The sequence below is a fragment of the Schistocerca americana genome, chromosome 3, assembly GCF_021461395.2.
Source record: "Schistocerca americana isolate TAMUIC-IGC-003095 chromosome 3, iqSchAmer2.1, whole genome shotgun sequence".
In the NCBI taxonomy this organism is placed as follows: Eukaryota; Metazoa; Arthropoda; class Insecta; order Orthoptera; family Acrididae; genus Schistocerca; species Schistocerca americana.
In genome coordinates this window covers 344,064,532-344,086,457 of record NC_060121.1, presented here as the reverse complement: position 1 = coordinate 344,086,457, position 21,926 = coordinate 344,064,532, and the positions used below count along the sequence as shown (strand labels likewise).

The following is a 21,926-nucleotide window of genomic DNA, read 5'->3' as shown; positions in this document are numbered from 1 at the left end:
TTCGAATCCCTGTCCAACACAAAGCTTTACCTCACTGCATGTCAAGTAAGTTACTTGTGAAGAAGCAGTATTTAACATCTCTCGTAGTTCGTAAACAGGGACAGTAGATGCTGGGTATGAATTTGCGTCCGTTAAAAATGTTACGTTATGTAATTTAAAGTTGATATTTGCTAACTGATAATGTCCAAAAATGAGTTATATCACTCTCTTTATGCCTAGTCAGGAATGACTGTTAATTTCCGTCAGCCACGAAATCTTAGCCTACATGATTGATTCAAATGGCTCTGGGCACTATGGGACTCAATATCTGAGGTCATCAGTCCCCTAAAACCTAGAACTACTTAAACCTAACTAACCTAAGGACATCACACACATCCATGCCCGAGGCAGGATCTGAACCTGCGACCGTAGCAGTCACGCGGTTCCGGACTGAAGTGCCTAGAACCGCACGGGCACCGTTGCCTAGCCTGCATGACCTGGGTTTGAATCCATATGCAGAACGAGTCGGTTCGTCGTGTCATTTGAAGTTCATACATATTGGCAACTAGCTGCTCGTGAATGACGTAAATTTTTTATGACATTTTGTGTTAAATAACAAGTATGGTATGTTACTTTGAAGAGGAAATCATGACTACGACGAACGTACTACGTGCATTACCTATCTAACATAATACTGAGAGTGCTAAAATTTCAGGTATGTCATTTATTGCAATAAATGTGAGCTTACAAGCCTTAAGGACAGTCTTATCTGTGATGAGGTGTTCCCTGATATTTGTAGTATCGTGGTATTACTTTACATCTTGAGTTATTGCGATACAGAGCAGTGTTTTCTAGTGGTAATTTGTTGGAACCATTTTCAATAGTCAAATGACTGTACCAAGGAGTGATTAGAGGACCCGCTAGACAGCTGCGTTATGTGGGTCGCATGGGAATCAGGTGAAATGCAATTCAAGTCGTTCGGATACTTTTGAGCACGACTGTACATAAAATCAGAAGTTAAATATCAAATGTTTTCACCAATAGCGAAATGCTGGAACTTTAATTGGCGATAGAATTGTTTTTACCTGACTGGGATTCGAACCCAACATCTAGCACCGTCGTTTTCTAGCCAGGAACAGACGATAAATAGCTATTGTTGGTTCACCAGTAGCTAGATGGACGCATGTTTAGCTAGACATCAGGCGACGAAAAGTTCTGTGCTGAATGGAATTCAAACCCCGCACCCGTGGTCATTAAGAAACTTTAACTATCAAATTCTTTTCCAATAATAGCTAGCAAGGCATGTTTGTACTTTCAATGATGTGATGGAAAATACTCTGCTGGCTAGAAGTTGAATCCACAACATGTCGTCGTTGGTGATCACAACGAACACAACGTCAAACCCAAATCCGTTTTCACCAGTAGGATGGAGAGGAATGTTTGAACTTGAAAAGATGTAAGGAAACGTTTGATCTTGTAATGTTGTGATAAAAAGTTCATCATGTGGCTGTGAGTTGAAACGAAGACGTTACAGCTGACAACGCACCAAGAGACGTTGAAAATGCAACTATTTTTCACCAGTAGTTCGGAGTGCACATGCTAGCGCTTGAAATGAAATAATGAATATTTTGTGCTGATGAGGATTCGAAACCAGATAAGTGACTTTCGAGGACGCTTAGAAGAGTCTGCAATCTCCGGGAACACAGTGAAATCGAATTCTAATCCCAGTCCATCACCACAATTTTCAACGTCTCAGTTTCAAATAAAGTAAGAGCTTTGTGAACTTACATGGCCATTGGTTCATTAAATGAAATACGTTTTCTAGTTTACGACGGCTTGCTGGTGACAGAGTCTCTGCTTTACGGGGTATCTCCATCTGTCACTACTCAAACGAATGCCACTCTGCTCCAGTCGGCAGCGAAGGGATGTTATCTTTACTGCGGATATTGAACTACGGAGCTCACTGGCGTTCTGCACTTGGCGTTACTAGGGGTGAAGGAGAGCTACTTGTGTGTGCTAAAAATCCACGCCTGACATGAGATGTGAACCTACACGTTTTACACATCAATACAAGATTAATCCATCAGACCACAGAACCCCCTGCCAAGCACATAATTATCAATTGCAGAATATTCATTTAGATGTAGATGCAGATGTCAAGGGACGCGTAACAGGAAGAAAGGCGGGATCTGGGAATGGATAGAAGTGCGGAAGTGCAAAATAAAAGCGTGAAATGCTTGCAAAGTATTGCTTACTTAGATGTGTTCCACAGTTCGTTTTATCTTAGGACCGAGAGATAAGGAAGGACTGTTCTCAGAACGAAGAATGGGTTATAGGGAAGGGGAGACCAAAGAATACGGTTTCATAGGTGGTGAGAGGAATGATAGAGAGTAAAGACAGCAGCAATTAAAAGAGAAAATGTAGCGTCATTGGAAACCGCTAGATTTGTTTACAAAGTTTTGGGGGAGTGTAATAGAAGGGCACTTGCGGCGATAGTGTCAGAGAGAGAGAGAGAGAGAGAGAGAGAGAGAGAGAGAGAGAGAGAGAGAGAGTGTGTGAGAGACAATGGAAGAGATATTAACAACGAGTAAGCCGGCCGAAGTGGCCGTGCGGTTCTAGGCGCTGCAGTCTGGAACCGCGAGACCGCTACGGTCGCAGGTTCGAATCCTGCCTCGGGCATGGATGTGTGTGCTGTCCTTAGGTTAGTTAGGTTTAACTAGTTCTAAGTTCTAGGGGACTAATGACCTCAGAAGTCGAGTCCCATAGTGCTCAGAGCCATTTGAACCATTTTTGAACAACGAGTAAACACAAACGTTCAAATGTGTGTGAAATCTAATGGGACTTAACTGCTAAGGTCATCAGTCCCTAATCTTACACACTACTTAACCTAAATTATCCTAAGGACAAACATACACACCCATGCCCGAGGGAGGTCTCGAACCTCCGCCGGGATCAGCCTCACAGTCCATGACTGCAGCGCCTAAGACCGCTCGGCTAGTACCGCGTGGCGAGTAAACATAATATGAAATCGTTGGCGTATTGTGTGGAGGTCGGATGGTGTATTCATGGATTGAGGGGAAGAGAGAGACATATTTGAAATAACAAAAACTACTGTGACAGAGTCCATCTACGCTGATTAGTTTTTAAGTATGTAGACAGGGTATAAATGAAATCAAAATAGAATACTTAACAAACTGTATATTCAAAAGAAACGCACTTGAATTAAAAGGGCAACTCAGAGGAAAGCTAACCCATATTGTATCTTTTCTGTTACCACGCGATCTTCCACTAGCTCCCAATGAGGAAAAATGACGAAAAAGAAGACATAACAAAACATTTCAAGAACTCTAATATTTTATCCAGAATCCTTCATTATTTTGTACTTCTATCACGCGTCTTGGCATAGAATGTATAAGCCGTCGGACGTAACAGCCTGAAGAAGCAACTTCCTCCCAGGCTTCCAGGACGCAGTCCCAAAGAGCGTCCGCAGTTGGTTGGTTGGCTAGTTCTCTGTTAATGTTCTGGCGACCTCAGCCCACATGTTTTCCATGGAGTTCATATCAGCTGCCCGTGGCGGCCAGTCCATGACGTTGACGCCAATCGTGGAGAGCCGCTGCTGAACAAATGCAGACTTGTGAATGGGAGAATGGTCCTCTTCCAATGTGACGTACCCTTCTGCGTACAGCATTCGCACTGACGGAAGCATCACATTTTCCAATATGTGGTCATACTGCGCGCTGTCCGGGGTTCCTTCTATCCTGTGAAGAATTCCCGCCCCTCCCGCAAAATTCCAACCCCAGCAGGTAACAGATAGCCGGCCACTTCCTCTCGTCGTGGTTACATATTCGCGTCGATGGCGAGTCCCTTGCGGCCTGTAAACGATTCGTGGACCGTCGTTATTGGTGGAAAACACCTTCTCATCAGTGACAATGAAGTTGTCCCACGACGCCCTCAGATGGAGCTCCGCAAATGCTAGCCAGTATAAAACGTTGTCTTCGCCGAGCTCTTGTTTCACGGCGGATCGTCGTGCATGCAGTCCAGCGTCCCTCAGCCTTCGGCGAATCGTGTCACTGGAGCCGGGGAAGTTGGTCTCCCGCCGCAACTGCTTCCGTTCAGAAAGGGATTTTCTCTGCTCCTAGACACTAGGTCCCTGTCTTCCTGCTGTGAGATCACTCTCTTCCTGCCTGAGCCAGGAGCCCTGTTGGTGGTGCCTCTTTCAAGGCAGATCCTCCACCATCTCGTTGCAATGGTATGTGGTACGCCATACCGTCTGCCAGCTTCTCTGATGGAACATCCTCCTTCCTCAATGAGAGCGACGACTCTACCTCGGCCGGCCGGAGTGGCCGAGCGGTTCTAGGCGCTTCAGTCTGGAACCGCTTGACCACTACGGTCGCAGGTTCTAATCCTGCCTCGGGCATGGATGTGTGTGATGCCCTTAGGTTAGTTAGGTTTAAGGAGTTCTAAGTTCTAGGGGACTTATGACCTCAGATGTTAAGTCCCATAGTGTTCAGAACTACTTGAACCATTTTTGACTCTACCTGGAATAGACCTCTCCCAGTGAGCCATTACGGCAGACAGCCTGGTGCGTATTCCTGCTTGCCGCTCTTATACTGATGCCAGGAGAGGAGGTAAACATATTAACGTCAAACGGATCTGCAGAGGCAGAGGCATGCGGCGCAGCCGTGCTGGCTCGTCCCGGGCTGTTGACCCACCAACGCCACCACCAGCTCGCTCACTTCCGTCTCGCCTCGGCCAGCCTGGCTGGCCCGCAGCTCGCGAGCCGCGGCTAGTACAGACACGTACCGCAAGGCCACGATCACCCCTTGAAGGATCAAAAGTTACACCTAACCTACCCAAGTCTGTAGTACAAACTAACGCAGCTACAGCTATTATGCTATAAAATGTGCAGGCACACCTACAGTTGACGATTTATTCAAATATTTGACGAACAATACTTCCAAAAATACATTCATTTTAAACATAGCTACCACAAAATATTTCACCTAGCTAGCAATAGCATGATGCAGGAAACTATACTTTCTTGTAAGCGCTGTGCATTAGATGTAGCCTTAAGAAAACCTGTATTCAACCACGACAACTAAGCGGAATGTAAAAGTAAACAGGTTTGGCGGCAGCTCCTCCAAATAATAGTATATACGTAGTTTATAATACACGTTTTGTGCACTTACAACATGTACTCAGTGTCTCTGAAACAATACGTGCTGCACGACGGAAATTACTTTCTGCTGGGGCACTTCATTTACATCTCAATGATACACGACTACTAGAGAACATTGCTCTTTACGGCAGTCAATCCACTTGTAAATTAACATCATGATATTTCTCTTTACGGCAGTCAATCCACTTGTAAATTAACATCATGATATCGCAGATATTAGGCAACATGTTACTAGGGATGAGTAAGGCCTTAAGGTTTGCAACTAAACATGCTACTCCTAGCTACTACTGAATATGAAGTTGATTATTAATGTGTCTTGATAACCATGTGTGCGGCGTTCGACTCTCAGTCAGCATAGACGTTTTCGTCACCTTATTTCTAGTTAAACGTGTGCACATCTCGCTGATGGTGGGCCAACATTGGACATTTCTCGTCTGTTCCTGGTTGGACGACGACGGCGGTAGGCGCCGGGTTCGAATCCCGGTCAGGCAATACAACTTCAGTCGTCATTTAACGTTCCAATTCCACTACTGGTGACAAACTGTGATATCTACATTCTGATTTTACGTACTTATTCAACAATCCGATTAGGTGCTGGGTTCGCATCCTTCTCCCCAGCATTACATGATGGCATTTCAATTTTAAACATGTGCATCCTTTATTCCTTGACAATGCAACACTATACAACGTCTTTCGAGGTTAATTACCAAGAAGGTAATTGTCATGTTAGAGTTCCTGCTTTCGTACAAAATTTATCATCATTTACGTTCAAGTTGAGAATTGATAACTGATACTGGTGCAAACGTCAATATTTGACGTCTCTTTCTGCCTAGTGATCGAGTCTCTATAAGGCACAAAGCTTTGCTTGGTTAACAATGGCTTTACGTTCTGGGTTTGAATGCGGATCCAGAACAAAAACGTTGGTCATGTCATTTAAAGTACAACTTCGTGTACAAGTAACTGTTGATGAGTAATGTGAACAATGATATTACTTGTGATTCGCTGTTACTGTTGTGATTTCCGTAGAGTGTTTGCCGCCGTTAATCACGTTTTCTTTTAACTGCTTAGCATTACATAAAGTTGATGCGAAGCCACTCCCCGTTGAACGTTGAACGACGTTTCAGACAGCAAAGAACTTGTTTCCAATTGCCATACAACTTTGTAAATCCATATACTGTCTCAAATATTTGTGCCTAAGGATTAATGAACGATTTATGTGACAAAACTAGTTGTCCCATAACGTTTGAAATGTCACTTATTGTAATTAAGTTTAGTTTACAAACGTTAAGGACTGTCTGATCTCTTCTGTACTATCGTGGTGTTACTTTACAGCGCTGCAGTCTGGAACCGCAAGACCGCTACGGTCGCAGGTTGGACTCCTGCCTCGGGCATGGATGTTTGTGATGTCCTTAGGTTAGTTAGGTTTAACTAGTTCTAAGTTCTAGGGGACTAATGACCTCAGCAGTTGAGTCCCATAGTGCTCAGAGCCATTTTTTGTTACTTTACATCTGGACGGACTGACATAAAGACCGGTGTTCTCTAGTAGTCTCTAGCGGTACCCATTGTGTATCTTACAACGACTGTACTGTGGAGGGTTGCGACGACTTGCAACACAGATGTGCAATGTTGGTTGCATACATTCAGGTGCAGCCTACACGTTGGAATTCAGGAGTGACCCACTTTTTTTTGCTGTCGAGTGTACATAGTCTGCTGCACATAGCTATTTCCCTATACTGCTAATGTCCAGCTCCTGCAAAATAATGAAACACGTTTTTTCCTCGCCTGTTGTAACCTTTCTGGAGAAAAATATTTTATATAGGATTCAACGACGGTCTACAACCGCGAAAATTGAGCTTGCTCTGTTCGTCAGTGATATCCTTGACTTACAGAAGGCTTTCGATACATGATAAAATGTACACTTCCATGCCCGGTATTTGCCTTGTCGCTAACATTTGTTTTTTGGGCATAAGGCCATGGTCCAAGGCCTAACGTTTCGTCTTCCAATTCTGGAGACATCATAAGAGGTTTTAACGGCTCAGAAAGCTGTTACAAATACAAAAATATGTGAGTGGTTGGAAGTATGATTTGTAGCTGTGCGTCACGAGGGGATGAACGTTGACGACCGTGCTATGCACAAATACAAATGGCACGATTTTTTGATGTGACGAGGACGATGCATCGACAGGTGCTACTTAGATGCATTTGGGAATGAGCCGTATCTGAAAATAGTAGTACGGTATAAATTATTTTTAAAATAAGGCCCCGTGTAATACTGTATTTCTTGATACTGACTACACATTGCACATTCAAGAGACATTATAAAAGAAATATAAACTTATTTCGATCATTAGTTCGCCATTTTCTATTTAATTACTTCCTTTATTGTAAAATATATGATGTGATGGCGAAGCTTTAGTTTGATGTGGTTGTTGTCGTTGTTGTTGTGGTATTCAACCTGAGACAGGTTTGATGCAGCTCTCCATGCTACTCTATCCTGTGCAAGCTTCTTCATCTCCCAGTATCTACTGCAACCTACATCCTTCTGAACCTGTTTAGTGTATTCATCTCTTGGTCTTCCTCTATGATTTTTACCCTCCATGCTGCCCTCCAATACTAAATTGGTGATCCCTTGATGCCTTAGAATGTGTCCTACCAACCGATCCCTTCTTCTAGTCAAGTTGTGCCACAAATTTCTCTTCTCCCCAATTCTATTCAAAAATTCTCATTAGTTATGTGATCTACCCACCTAATCTTCAACATTCTTCTGTAGCACCACATTTCGAAAGCTTGTATTCTCTTCTTGTCCAAACTATTTATCGTCCATGTTTCACTTCCATACATATACTTTCAGCAACGCCTTCCTGTCACTTAAATCTATCTTCGATGTTAACAAATTTCTCTTCTTCAGAAATGCTTTCCTTGCCATTGCCAGTCTTCATTTAATATCCTCTCTACTTCGACCATCATCAGTTATTTTGCTCCCCAAATAGCAAAACTCCTTTGCTACTTTAAGTGTCTCATTTCCTTATCTAATTCCCTCAGCATCACCCGAATTAATTCGACTACATTCCATTATCCTCGTTTTGTTTTTGTTGATGTTCATCTTATATCCTCCTTTCAAGACACTGTCCATTCCGTTCAACTGCTCTTCCAAGTCCTTTGCTGTCTCCGACAGAATTGCAATGTCATCGGCGAACCTCAAAGTTTTTCTTCTCCGTGGGTTTTAATTCCTACTCCAAATTTTTCTTTTGTTTCCTTTACTACTTGCTCAATATACAGATTGAATAACATCTGGGAGAGGCTACAACCCTGTCTCACTCCCTTCCCAACCACTGCTTCCCTTTGATGTCCCTCGACTCTTTTAACTGCCATCTGGTTTCTGTACAAATTGTCAATAGCCTTTCGCTCCCTGTATTTTACCCCTGCCACCTTTAGAATTTGAGAGAGAGTATTCCAGTCTTGATGTGGTAATCACACATATTGTACAAGACTAAACGTCATAAGAAATGCTTTTATTAGTCACAACATGCCGAATAAAATTATCACTTATGTATTATGTAAACTGAAAAGTTAGGGGATAGAAAGGGTAGAAAAGGGAGGGAACTAATGATATCAGCTGCATTAGGATTTTGTGCGGAGTCAGTGGTGTGCTAGACTTGGGTCTCGAACTAGGGATCTCCTGCGTTGACCACTGTGCTATCCAGGCACAGTGATCATTGCAAATGCACGGACTATCTCGGCACCTCCCCCAGCCGACCCACATTCCAGCCTAGCGTCACCTGTCAGTAGTCCCCGTCCGTGTCCTCCGTGCTCGCTAACTTTAGATTCCCGCTGGAGGTTATGGGTTCATTGCCCATCGAGTTGAATCAGTTATGAAAGCATGGTGTCTGTTCTTTCGGACATGTCCAAAGAAACAGACACCACACATTCATATAATTACTTACGTTTGATGCCATGTATTCCATAATTCAGATGTAAGTTAGGATGGAGAGCTTAAGCAGAATTGTGGTGTAATTTAGTGCCAGTGTGACATTAGTAAACCACCGTACACCTCACATTAACTTTTGAGCCCTGACTCTTTTTTGCGTATGTCAATACCTAGTTGTCTGAGGTGTCGCCGAAGCCTAGGGCGAAGTCGCAGGGCGCCAAACTTATGCATGATTACAGAGGAAGAATGGAGGCACCTTTGAAATAAATTTCAAACTGGAGATAACTACGGGGATTCGAAAAAGTGATCCTTTAACACGTCTGGATGGTACTCGGTAAGACGAATGCTCGACTTCGTTTTCCTGGGAGATTTTTGGAAAAGTGTAGCCCAGCTACAAAGGAGACGGTGTATAGAACTCTCGTTTGACCCGTTCTTGAGTACTGCTCGAGTGTTTAGCACCCCAACGGGTCCGGTTTAGGAAACACTTCGAAGCAATTCAGAGGCGGGCTGTTAGATCTGTTACCGGTATGTTCCAACAAAAAAAAAATGGCTCTAAGCACTATGAGACTTAACTTCAGAGGTCATCAGTCCCCTAGAACCTAGAACTACTTAAACCTAACTAACCTAAGGACATCACACACATCCATGCCCGAGGCAGGATTCGAACCTGCGAACGTAGTGGTCTTTTCGCGAGGAACTACTGCGGAAAAGTAGAGAATCTGCATTTGATGCCAACAGCACATAGATTCTGCTGCCTCCAACTCATGTTTCGTGTAAGGAACACGAAGATGAGATGAGAGGAATTAGGGCCTTTAGACGTTTTTCCGTCGCTCTATTTACGAATGGAACAGTTGAAGGAAATGACTGGTAGTGGCAGTAGTAATGCCACGCACAGTACGGTGGCTTGCGGATTATGTATGTACACTATTGGCCATTAAAATTGCTACACCACGAAGATGACGTGCTGCAGACGCGAAATTTAACCGACAGGAAGAAGATGCCTCGTGTAAGGAGGAGAAATGCGTACCATCACATTTCCGTCCTTTGATAAAGGTCGGATTGGAGCCTATCGCGATTGCGGTTTATCGTATCGCGACATTGCTGCTCGCGTTGGTGGAGATCCAATGGCAGATCGTTAGCAGATTTTGGAATCGGTGGGTTCAGGAGGGTAATACGGAACGCCGTGCTGGATTCTAACGGCCTCGTATCACTAGCACTCGAGATGACAGGCATCTTATCCGCGTGACTGTAACGGATCGTGCAGCCACGTCTCGATCCCTGAGTCAACAGATGGGGACGTTTGGAAGACAACAACCATCTGCACGAACAGCTCGACGACGTTTGCAGCAGCATGGACTATCAACTCGGAGACCATGGCTGCGGTTGCCCTTGATGCTGCATCACAGACAGGAGCGCCTGCGATGGTGTACTCAACGACGAACCTGGGTGCACGAATGGCAAAACGTCATTTTTTCGGATAAATCCAGGTTCTGTTTACAGCATCATGATGGTCGCATCCGTGTTTGGCGACATCGCGGTGAACGCGCATTGGAAGCGTGTATTCGTCATCACCATACTGGCGTATCACCCGGCGTGATGGTATGGGGTGCCATTGGTTACACGTCTCGGTCACCTCTTGTTCGCATTGACGGCTCTTTGAACAGTGGACGTTACATTTCGGATGTGTTACGGCCCGTGGCTCTACCCTTCACTCCATCCCTGAGAAACCCTACATTTCAGCAGGATAATGGACGACCTCATGTTGCAGGTCCAGTACGAGCCTTTCTGGATACAGAAAATGTTCGACTGCTGCCCTGGCCAGCACATTCTCCAGATTTCTTGCCAATTGAAAACGACTGCTCAATGGTGGCCGAGCAACTGGCTCCTCACAATACGCCATTCACTACTCTTGATGAAGTGTGGTATCGTGTTGAAGCTGCATGGGCAGCTATACCTGTACACGCCATCCAAACTCGGTTTGACTCAATTCCCAGCCGTAACAAGGCCGCTATTACGGCCAGAGGTGATTGTTCTGGGCACTGATTTCTTAGAATCCATGCACCTAAATTGTGTGAAAATGTAATCACAAGTCAGTTCTAGTATAATATATGTGTCCAATGAATACCCGTTTATCATCTGCATTTCTTCTTGGTGCAGAAATTTTAATGGCCAGTAGTGTAGATTTTTCCATAAGACTGAGCAAAAATTTAACAGCACATAGAGGATGTTCCACTGAACAATTTGAGGTAGGTACCGTAGGGTCAGAGAAGCTATCTTAAGGAGATAATAGGAATAAAATCACATTACTGTGTACTTTATTTACATCAGTTGCTGTTAACTGGAAGTACCATTACAGACACAATGTACGTACAATTTGTAACGTATCTTAGAAAATGTGCTGAAACTGACGCCCATCAACTTCAACGCAAGCATGACATCGGCGAGCAAGAGTCTAATTCATCCTGACTAATATCCCTGGTGTGTATTACATCACAGGCAGCTACAATTCTGCCAATTAATTCCATCTCTGTATCCATTGGAGTCTCATACACAAGTGACTTTAGATATCCTCATTGGAAACAATCAGGGGGATTCAGGTAAGGTGACCTCGCAGGCCATGGAACAGGACGTTCCCTTCCAATCCAGTGACCAGGAAATACGGCATTGAGATGGTTGCCGACATCCAAGTTGACGTGAGGCAGTATGCCGTCATGTTGTGTCCACATCCCCACAAACAGCCCAGGGTACGTTTTCAATAACTCAGGTAGATCTCTTTGCAGGATGCTCAAGTACAGGTGGCCATTCAGACGGCCAGGTAGAAGATATGGCCCTATGAGATCGTCAGTTATAATGCCGGCCCAGAAATTCACAGCAGAACGTACTTGATGGTGTTACTCTACTACAGCGTGAGGGTTTTGCTCATCCCACACATGGTTACTCCTGCTGTTCGAAATACCGTTACGATCAAATGAGGCCTCGTCAATAAACGGCACGATTTGAAGGAAATCTGGTCGGTCAGTTTATTATTGCAGCAACCACTGACGCAATGCGAACCTCGATGCAAAGTCAGTCACAAGTATTGCATGGACTGGTTGTGGGTGATATGGGTGTAACTGTTGTTCGGGGAGTACTCGCCACACGCTTATATATGCAGCGCCCATTTCACGAATTCGACGAATACTTGTAGTGGGATCTGCTGCAACACGATCCAGCGCCTCCTCTTCAAATCGGGTGTGCGAGTGGTCCTCGTGTTGCCGGGTTCCTCGTTTATCCTTTCCAACGAACCAGTCTCCCGCATTCGTCGACCGAGATAAATGGACACTCGTCGTGACGGATGATGCCTGTTGGGAAATCGTTCCCTGTACAGCCTTTCAGCAGCGAGAGCAGTACAACGTACTTGCCCATACACAAGGCGCATATCAGCGAAACTGTAGCGGTACTGTTCCATTGTGTTGTACAGTACGTCTCTGAATAGCACTGAGTAATGAATGGGTCTGTCGTTGATTCATAGCACGTTCTGTCACGGGAAAATGTAAATACGACTTAACGGAGCCTCTTGTGGACAAGTAAAGTAAACAAACCTGCATAATGACTTCCTAGTAATCAGGCTCGTCCTCCTTGTTTCCTTGCAGGAAAGAAAGAATATATATGTAAATAAACAGCACAGTACATTTCAACTTTTACGCATGATAGTTGTAAAAAAAACTGCAAAACAGTAGTGCTAGACAACGCGGTAGACAAGTTTACTTCCATATCTCCTTAAGCTAGCTTCTCCGACCACGAGTTCCCTAACTCAAATTGTTCAGTGGAGCATTCTCTATGTCGTGTCAAATTTTTGTTCGCTCTTATATAAACAACCCGTATAGATGTCGAATTGTGTTGCGCCGTGTAGATTGTAGTGTGCTGCACTCTTCCATACAAGACCCTGACGCATTGCATACTTTGTATCATAGAAGGCGATGTGGTATCATGACGGCTTTGTCACATTTGTCAATAGTCTGTCTTCAACATCAACATGTATTGGTTTAACTAAGACTCTTCCGTTCACTATGGAAGGTTAATTTCGTGAGCAGATGGACGCGATTTTCACCAACAATGACGGATGGATAGGTAGAGGAGGACAAGTTCCACGGCCTGTAAGTTCTCATGACCTCAGCACGTTGGATTTTTATCTCTGGGGTCACTTGAAAGACTTGTTTTATGAAGCAGAAAATCTGAATTCAGGAGCTCTTTGATGACGTATCACGGAATCTAGCAAAACCATTCGACACCGTCAAAAAGTATTTGATAATGTGCGACAGCCAATGATTTCACGAGTGCATTCGTGTGTGGAAGCAAGAGGAGAAAATTTTGAAAATTTACAACGAGTTTGTGAGTTGATGGCATCATCAAGCTGAAAATGTGTAAATGATGTGTTTGATAGAAAGTTACACTGATAAACTAAAAACTTTTGAGCACATGTTCATATGAAGTTGCAAGGTGACTACTGTTTTAGGACACTGGATTAGCAGTGCAAGTAGTACCGGAAGAATCCATTGACTGAGGATACGGCCACAAAAGAAGCCCAGGTAGCGCTTTGACAAAACATGTAAATTTATTCACAATTTGCAAAGTTTCAGAACAGATAACTATGGTAACAGAAGTTCGCGCTTCTAGGGTCTTTATGTGAAGTACCAACTGAACAGAACTCCCAACCTTAATAACGGTAACACTGTAACCCTGCGGTCTGAAGTCAGGAGCGCCACACTATTTCAGAAGAAAATAAATTGCAAAATTACGTCACTGACACGGTGCACTTGACTAAAATCGTTGAATCACAATCATCTGATAGTCCAAAACAGGCATGGGCAACCTTTGGTGACCCGCGGGCTAGTTCTTCTCTCTCTCTCTCTCTCTCTCTCCCTCCCTCTCCCCCCCTCTCCCTCCCTCTCTCTGTGTGTGTGTGTGTGTGTGTGTGTGTGTGTGTGTGTGTGTGTGTGTGTGGTGTAGCTCGAAGTCTGATCACCTTTGGTGATTTGTACTTCTGTAGTGTATGGTACAGGTAAAAGATCTGCATATTTTATTTCTTGCTTCAGTCAGCCAGGTTTTGGGCACTACGTGGGTCCGTGAACCAGCTGTTGTTTAATTTTGTTTTTTCGCATGGGCGTATTTGTTGGATTGATAATCTCTACGTCTTAATGTTTTGGTTTATGTAGGGTCTAACACTGTTTACTTGGGAAATTGTTACTTGTGTCTTCGTGGGGTTTCAACTGTCCCTAATGAATCCATATGGAGTACTATGTCTCGGAAGGGCGTCGAGTTTGTCGAACGTCTTTGTGATCTTGTCTTTCACTGTGTTTTTAAGATATTTCTCGCCGAGTTGGGATGAAAGTCTCGGTTTCTCACCCACCAGGCGGCTCCTGTGTCCCAACGTCAATTTTGGAGGACTTGTAGGTTCTTGTAGTTTGCTTCGTATGTTGTTCCCCACGATACCGAGCGGGCCTAATTCGCACACTTACTTATGCTTGTAGGCCATCTTGTCACGTGACGTGGCAGCAGCAAACTTATTGCATAAAGTCAAAATTATGGTGCCCGGCAACGTTTATGGAGTGACTTACTCGTACGATTGGCACCCCTTTACGGATATTACACGCTAACAAATTACGTCTGAAGTCACGCGTTTTTGAGAGTACTTTCATTTTATATTTGTCACATCTTTAGATGTTTACATTTATTTACAATCGATGAACACTGTTTCCTTAATTACAACATTTTGCAATATCTGACTTAACAGCGTCAATTGCAAAATTCTGCAACGCCTTTAGTGAAGAAACAATGTTCATCACACTTAAATAAATGTAAGCTTACGAAGATGGGATGTCCGGTATCTTGAAATGTTATTATGGAGAAATAAACGCCTGTAAAACCAACTGGTTGCAGCTAATTCGTTGTAAATTATCTTCAGTTTCCCTTCTATGTTGATTGAGCTGTGGCCCTAAGATCAGGCAGCATTATTTACAGAATATAGCAACTTATGTAGAGAAAATCCTTTCAGTGAAACAACTATAGAAACAGGAAACAAACTCATTTCCTGTATTAATGAGTGAAAAATGGGGAAATGGATTAAAACAATAGAAAACCTGGATCTGAAATGAGACAGTCATAATGCTTCGAGACTTCTGCGATGCCTGTGTAACGATGCAACTAAGACCGCTACACACCAAAATACCACCACCAACCAAACAGCACACCAGTTACAGCTACGACGAACTGAGCATGAGTAGAATAACAACTTTTCAGTCCCATTCACGACGGATCAATTACAGAAGGCTATTAAGCGGAGTAAAACTGGTAAATCGTCTGGTTTGGACGATGTACGAACTGAGCAAATTAAGCCCTTTGGATTAGCAGCAAAGGAATGGATTCTCCAACTCTTCAATAAATGTATCGATAGATGAAATTGCAATGAAATGAATACCGCTAGCTGCATACAGGCGTTGATATTAGAGATGGGGGATGCGCTCTTGAACTAATTCATTGAGTTGAATCTTTCAAAGGAGTGAACAATCAGTGATTCAGAAAAAAAGAACGGTAGCTCCAAACGTTTCCCACGGCAGAGAGAGAGAGAGAGAGAGAGAGAGAGAGAGGGAGCATATCAGCAGCGCCTCTGCTGGTCAGAGCACACTGCACGCAACACAACACAGTCAGCGCCTGCCTCTGCCCTGCTTATACCTTGGCTGCCTGCATTGTGCAGTGCCCCATTGGATTTTGTGTTTCACATATGCCGTGCCGTCCATGTGCGTCGTCTGCCGCGCGCAGTGTCTGGCGCAGCTTAACTTCGCATCGCACTCTGTCGGCGATCGTTTCAGTCGCACGTCCTGCCCTCTGGGCAGTTGATGCGAGCAACAGGACAGAGAGCCTCCTCGCGGAGAACATAAGAACTACTTGCAACAACCTGCTCGCAAGGGAACGGACGATTTGTTTCGGAGCGGGTGAGTTCACCGCTCCCCCCACCCTCGGAACTCGCCCGCTCAACGCTCACCCCACCGTCTCGACTCTAGCCAGAGCGTTGAGCAAAGCGACTCAGGTGTCACTCTGGTCTCTGCGGTCTCAGCTCACGCAGTAATACAGCTCGCGGCTCGACCCGCTCGACTCAGCGCCTCTGCATCGGAGTTCGTCCCTACTGGATATTGTTCTTCGTAGTAATACCGCTATGTATATTACATTATTATGTTATGTATACATCAATCGTTTTTATTTTATTTTTATTTGTTTAAACTGATTAGATTAGGTTCCTGATGACTCCTCTTACTATAGGATTTTTATTATGGACACTCGAATTTACGCTTTAATTACGAGCGAACCGATAAACGTATCGCAAAATGTGATACACCAATATTTTCCTTGTTTTATTCTGCGTAAGGCTATATGTAGCACTTTCGTTTTACAGTCAAATTTATATTTTTTTTTCTTATTCTGGTACGGATTTTGCGATTTTAGGCGTCTTCGGAAGGAAACGTTCACTTTAAAAATATATGGCTTGCGATGAATTTGTATGAGGTTAATGAAATTTTAATACATTATAGCCAAATATATTGTTAATGTAAATCTCAAGTTACAACATTTTCCGATCACCCAAAAAACCACGATAGTGCAAAATAAATCAATAATCAAAAACTTTGTCATATCGTGGAAATTTCAATAAACAATACAAAATTCTTACTCATTATCTGTGTTACTTAAAAATAGGATCAAATAAGATCAAAATACAGGTGTAGTACTGGAATAAACCAAGTTTAAAGGACAATGTGCCTTCCATTTATTTTCTATTGTAAATGAGTGGTGAGTCATGAAAAAGAGCTAATTCATTTCAGGGAGTGAACAGTTCTGATCCAATCTCTGAAAAGAACAGTTTTGCCCATCTCTAGTTGATATACGTCAATGGAGGCAGTTGAAAATGTGTGCCCCGATCGGGACTCGAACCCGGCATCTCCTACTTACTTGGCAGACCCTCTATCCATCTGAGCCACCGAATACACAGAGGATAGTGCAACTGCAGGGACTTATCTCTGGCACGCCTCCTGTAAGACCCACTATGTATATAGAGCGGGTCAATAAGTTGGGAATGTGGATCTTACGGGAGGCGTGCCAGAGATAAGTCCCTGCAGTTGCACTATCCTCTGTGTCCTCGGTGGCTCAGATGGTTAGAGCGTCTGCCATATAAGCAGGAGATCCCGGGTTCGAGTCCTAATATTAACACCTGTATACAGCTAGGGGTATTCATTTCATTGCAATTTCATTCTTACGAGCTGCATGCTCAACGATGGTATCCATTCTTTCGGACATGTCCGAAGGAACAGATACTATCTTCAAATGTATCGATAGATGTTAAATTCCAAAGATATGACGGAGGAGCCGAGTAACTGCTATATTGAAACCTGGTAAAGAAGGAAACAGTCCTTGCACTACTGCGTCACTTTACAAACTGCTACAGAGAATGACTTAAAGTGTCTTTCACATGTTATTGATCCCTAGCTTATACCTCAGCAAGCTGGATTGCGTCCTGGTAAAATCTGCACAGGACAATTACTCAGTCTTACACAGTTCAAAGAAGTGGTTTTGAAACCAGTAAGGTGACAGGAGTGGTATTTGTGGTCTTGACAACAGCAAGCGGCACCGTCATCCACCAGTTGCTATTAAACTAGGTGTAGAAAATGGTTCAAATGGCTCTGAGCACTATGGGACTCAACTGCTGTGGTCATAAGTCCCCTAGAACTTAGAACTACTTGAACCTAACTAACCTAAGGACATCACACACATCCATGCCCGAGACAGGATTCGAACCTGCGACCGTAGCGGTCATGCGGTTCCAGACTGTAGCGCCTATAACCGCTCGGCCACTCCGGCCGGCCTAGCTGTACAACGTAACTAAAGATTTCAACCTCACAAGGCTGATCGCCAGTCTTCTGCTGAGCTGAAGATTCTTCGTTGACCTCCAAGGACAGCATAGCCGATGGAAGATACCGAAAAAAGGGTTTTCCCAGGGAAGTGTGTTGGCTCCAGCTCTGTTTGGTATGTATACTAACGACCATCCCGTGGTCCCCAACTGCAGGAGTTTCTTGTATGCTAATGATATCGCTCTGGCAACCCAAAGCACAAACTTCGATTCAATAAAAATTACCCTAAATAGTGCTCTTGAAGATCTGTCAAAATACTACAGAACAAACCAGCTTAAACCAAACCCATCAAAGACAGAAGTGCGTGCTGTCCATCTGAGAAATAGGGAAACCACGCGCAAGTTAAAGATAGAATGGTCAGGGGTTAAACTGGAACACCGTGCCACTCCCAAATACCTAGGAGTAACACTTGACAAATCTCTAAGGTTTAAAAAATATTGTATGAATTTCAAATCAAAATCAAACCAGGAACAGCCTGCTGAGAAAAACTGGCCGGAACGCAGTGGGGCAGTGAAGCAGAAACCATCCGAACTTCTGCAAGGGTGTTAAGCTACTCAGCTGCAGACTGACTGTCCTGTTTGGTATAAGCCAACAGATACCAAACGGGTGAATATTGCCATAACGACGCATGCAGAATTATAACAGGCTGCTTGAAGTCAGCTCCAGTCGAATAGCTCTACCACCTTGCAGGAATTGCATTACGTCCTGTTCGAAGGGAAATAGCAGCAAACAGGGAAAGAGCGTAACTGGAGCAGGAAAAAACCTATCCCCTGTGTGGGCAACAACCCTACCCAAAATGACTATGGGCAAGGGAAAGCTTCCTCAGAACATCGGAGAAACTAAAAATCACTGATGAAGAAACGAGGCTGCAACAATGGAGGGCTGAGACATCCCCAAGTCCCGGTTCGAAAGATTTTCAGAATCTTTATCCCCAGGTCGTCATGAAAATTGGCCAGCGTGGAAGTCCTTGAATAGTCCGATGTCAGGAGAGGGCACATCACTGGTTCACCTGGCAGAACGGGGATACATTGAAGAAAACAAAACCCAATGTGACTGCGGGCAAGAACAGACCGTTCAACATATGCTTAAGAGTCGACTGCGTCCAGCCACCTGAACAGAAGATGACCTTCACCAGGCAACGGAAAATGCACTGGATGTGGCCAAATTTTGGTCAATAATTATATAAACTGTGTTGATCTATGAACAATCGTATAAACTGCGTTTTATGTATGTTCCTGATACGAGAATAATAATAATAACCTTCAGTTTTCAACAGTGGCCTTGTTCTAATACTCGCACAGTGGACAAAAATTGTTTACTAATGTTAATACGAGGAAGACTAGAAAAACAAAATATTGCAATGAAACAGGCAACTCCAATCAACAAGCAATTAGGAGTAACTTAGAAATTTTTGACCACAGGCAGGTCATTACCGTGTTTGAAATTTAGTGTCTCAATATTCACAAATAGTATTAGTAAATATTTTAAAAATATCTGTCCAAAAATATTTTTGATGACGGACCGCTTGGGGAAGAGCAGTTGAACTAAACCATCATTTTTTCGTTGATTTTGAAAAGTTTAAAGATCTAAATCTCTTGAACTTGAAGTATATCAGCTGTATTATAGAGAAGTCAGACTGGAAAAATGCGAACAAGAGCGTCTCGCTCTCGCAAGAATTTTCTTTGGCGGGCGGGACTGAACCAGTCGCGGGCCGGATCCGGCTTGCTGGCCGCCGGTTGCCCATCCGTGTCTAACGAGAAGAACAGTGAGTAAAAAACTGTGTCCTACACGTCACGTCACCTAGCAACGGTAAAGTCCCGAAGTGACTAGTGTGACAATCCTACTGTACGGCTGATAGTACGTCGAGAACGAGCCTCTGATTGAAGAAGTACTAATGTTCTCGGCGCCTAGCCCACTCCCCTACTCTCGCTCCGGAGGAAGTGGCTCACTGTGAGTAGTGCGCCGGCCTAAATGTATTCCTCAAACTTCAGTACTCTACGTCAAAATTTTTTCTGTTGCGCTTTTTTTTTTTTCGTCTGTGTAGTTCTGCGCGGCCAGCGACATTTCAAAACGCCGCTACTGCCGCCTGGCGGCCGGGCGGTGGAAGCCATCTTCCGCGGGACTTGGTTGTCAAAGTTCTGCTGGCGGAAGACGAACAGTAAACTCCTGTTGTGCGGCGGCCGTTCTGGTAGCTGACGGCGCTGGCGCTCCTCAGCACACAGCAGTATCATTAACTCCTGATTTAGTGAAACCACGACGCGTTATATACAAATTTATGACGCAGTAAACAATTTCGTAACGCTAAGTGAATAAGAAATTAACTCGCTTCCTCACACTTACTTACCAGGAGAACACGTTAAGTGCCATCATCCGATAGCCCAGAAACTTCGCACAGTGAAAGAGGGGTCAAAATAAGCTGACACGTGTGTCGGCTTATCCGTATATACTCAACCGTTTTCGAGAAAACGACGGTCAAAATTTGCGAGGTAGTTTATATGCTTTTGAGCACGTAATAATTTTAAACAAAGCTCTGGCGCTATGGACGGCGTTGCAGCTTCACATTTTTGGGCACCTCGTTCGAAACTTCGAAACCTGCTTTTGTTATTTCTATTTTTGTTTTTCATTTATCTATCCATGTCCATAGAAGGTTACCACGAATGATTTCCAGTGCATGTTGAAACTAACGTTGTCCTTATTCGTCTACCAATAGCCTGTCGAGTGAATGAATTTTAAAAAAGCCATAAAGGAATGAGAAAATTGTTTGAAATTGTTTTCGGTAAAATCCCTGTAGAGTATCCTGGTTGATAATCAACTGAAAACGCCATTTTTCGGGAAAATGATCCACTATGCGTGGTTTGCCGGAATTATTGCCAACGCGTCAAATCTTCAGCAGTGTTAACGACGTTTCACTCCCAAGTGAGACTGTGCATGGGGGCTTAATTATTATATTTGAAAATCTTTTTTATTTTTCGTAGCTGTATGTCCGATTACGCTGTGTCTCGTAAACGGTTGGCCCTGACTAGTATTATTACGCAATCTGACTGCATAGAACAACAACAAAGAATGAAATGAAAATTTTCGTTAACACAATTAATTAATTAAGTCCCCAGCAACTATAAATCCTACGAAACCAAAGCACAAGTATAACTGTTCTGTGTGTGGAAGTATGACTCAACGTACACATCTGGCACGGTTCTTCTTCAATAAGACAAGAAATTTCAAATACCATTTATACTGACGTGATAAAAAAAAATTAGAAATACTATAATTGCGCAGGAAAACCAGAATTACACTCTAATACAAGAACACAAGCCAGATGCTTTGTTGACTGAACCTGTAATGACGCATTATTCAGGACATTGAAATAATGAGAAAAAAAAAGAAAAGTAGTTTGTTACCTTCATTTATATTGATGAAAAGCACTCTAATCATTACAATGTCTCCACACCGACTCGCTACTACCACATCTCAACGAGAACTGACTACTGCCACATCTCGACAAGATCTCTTCACTACGACATCTCAGCAAGCACTCTCTATTACGAGTTCTCAACAAGCACTGCCCTCCGCTACTTCTCAATAATCACTGCCAGTGGAGGCGGCGAAACAAAACTCTCTGGCGCTGTGGCTCAGTGTAGCCACCTTTCATATGCCCTTCCTCCACGGGCTAGAATTTGATGGTATTTTTGCCAGCATTGGTGGTGAAAATACCACCAAATTCAGTACTTTAAACATAGCTGCGCTACAGCAACGGTTCCACGTAATCAGATTAAGAGCAGCCGACCAGTTGCAAAGGATAAAGTAATCTGTACCTAGGTTTCAATAGATATAAATCTATCTTCTTCAGAAGACGGCCTGGGGACAATGAACATCGCAATATATATTAAGGTATGAAACATGAATC

The 21,926-nt window shown here is 43.7% G+C and overlaps 1 protein-coding gene across 1 annotated transcript in view; it reads left to right on the top strand.

Moving 5' to 3' along the window:
- Nucleotides 1-21,926, top strand: part of LOC124606071 — an 877,896-nt gene that overhangs the window by 52,768 nt on the left and 803,202 nt on the right. The gene's annotated exons all lie outside the window — the stretch shown is intronic.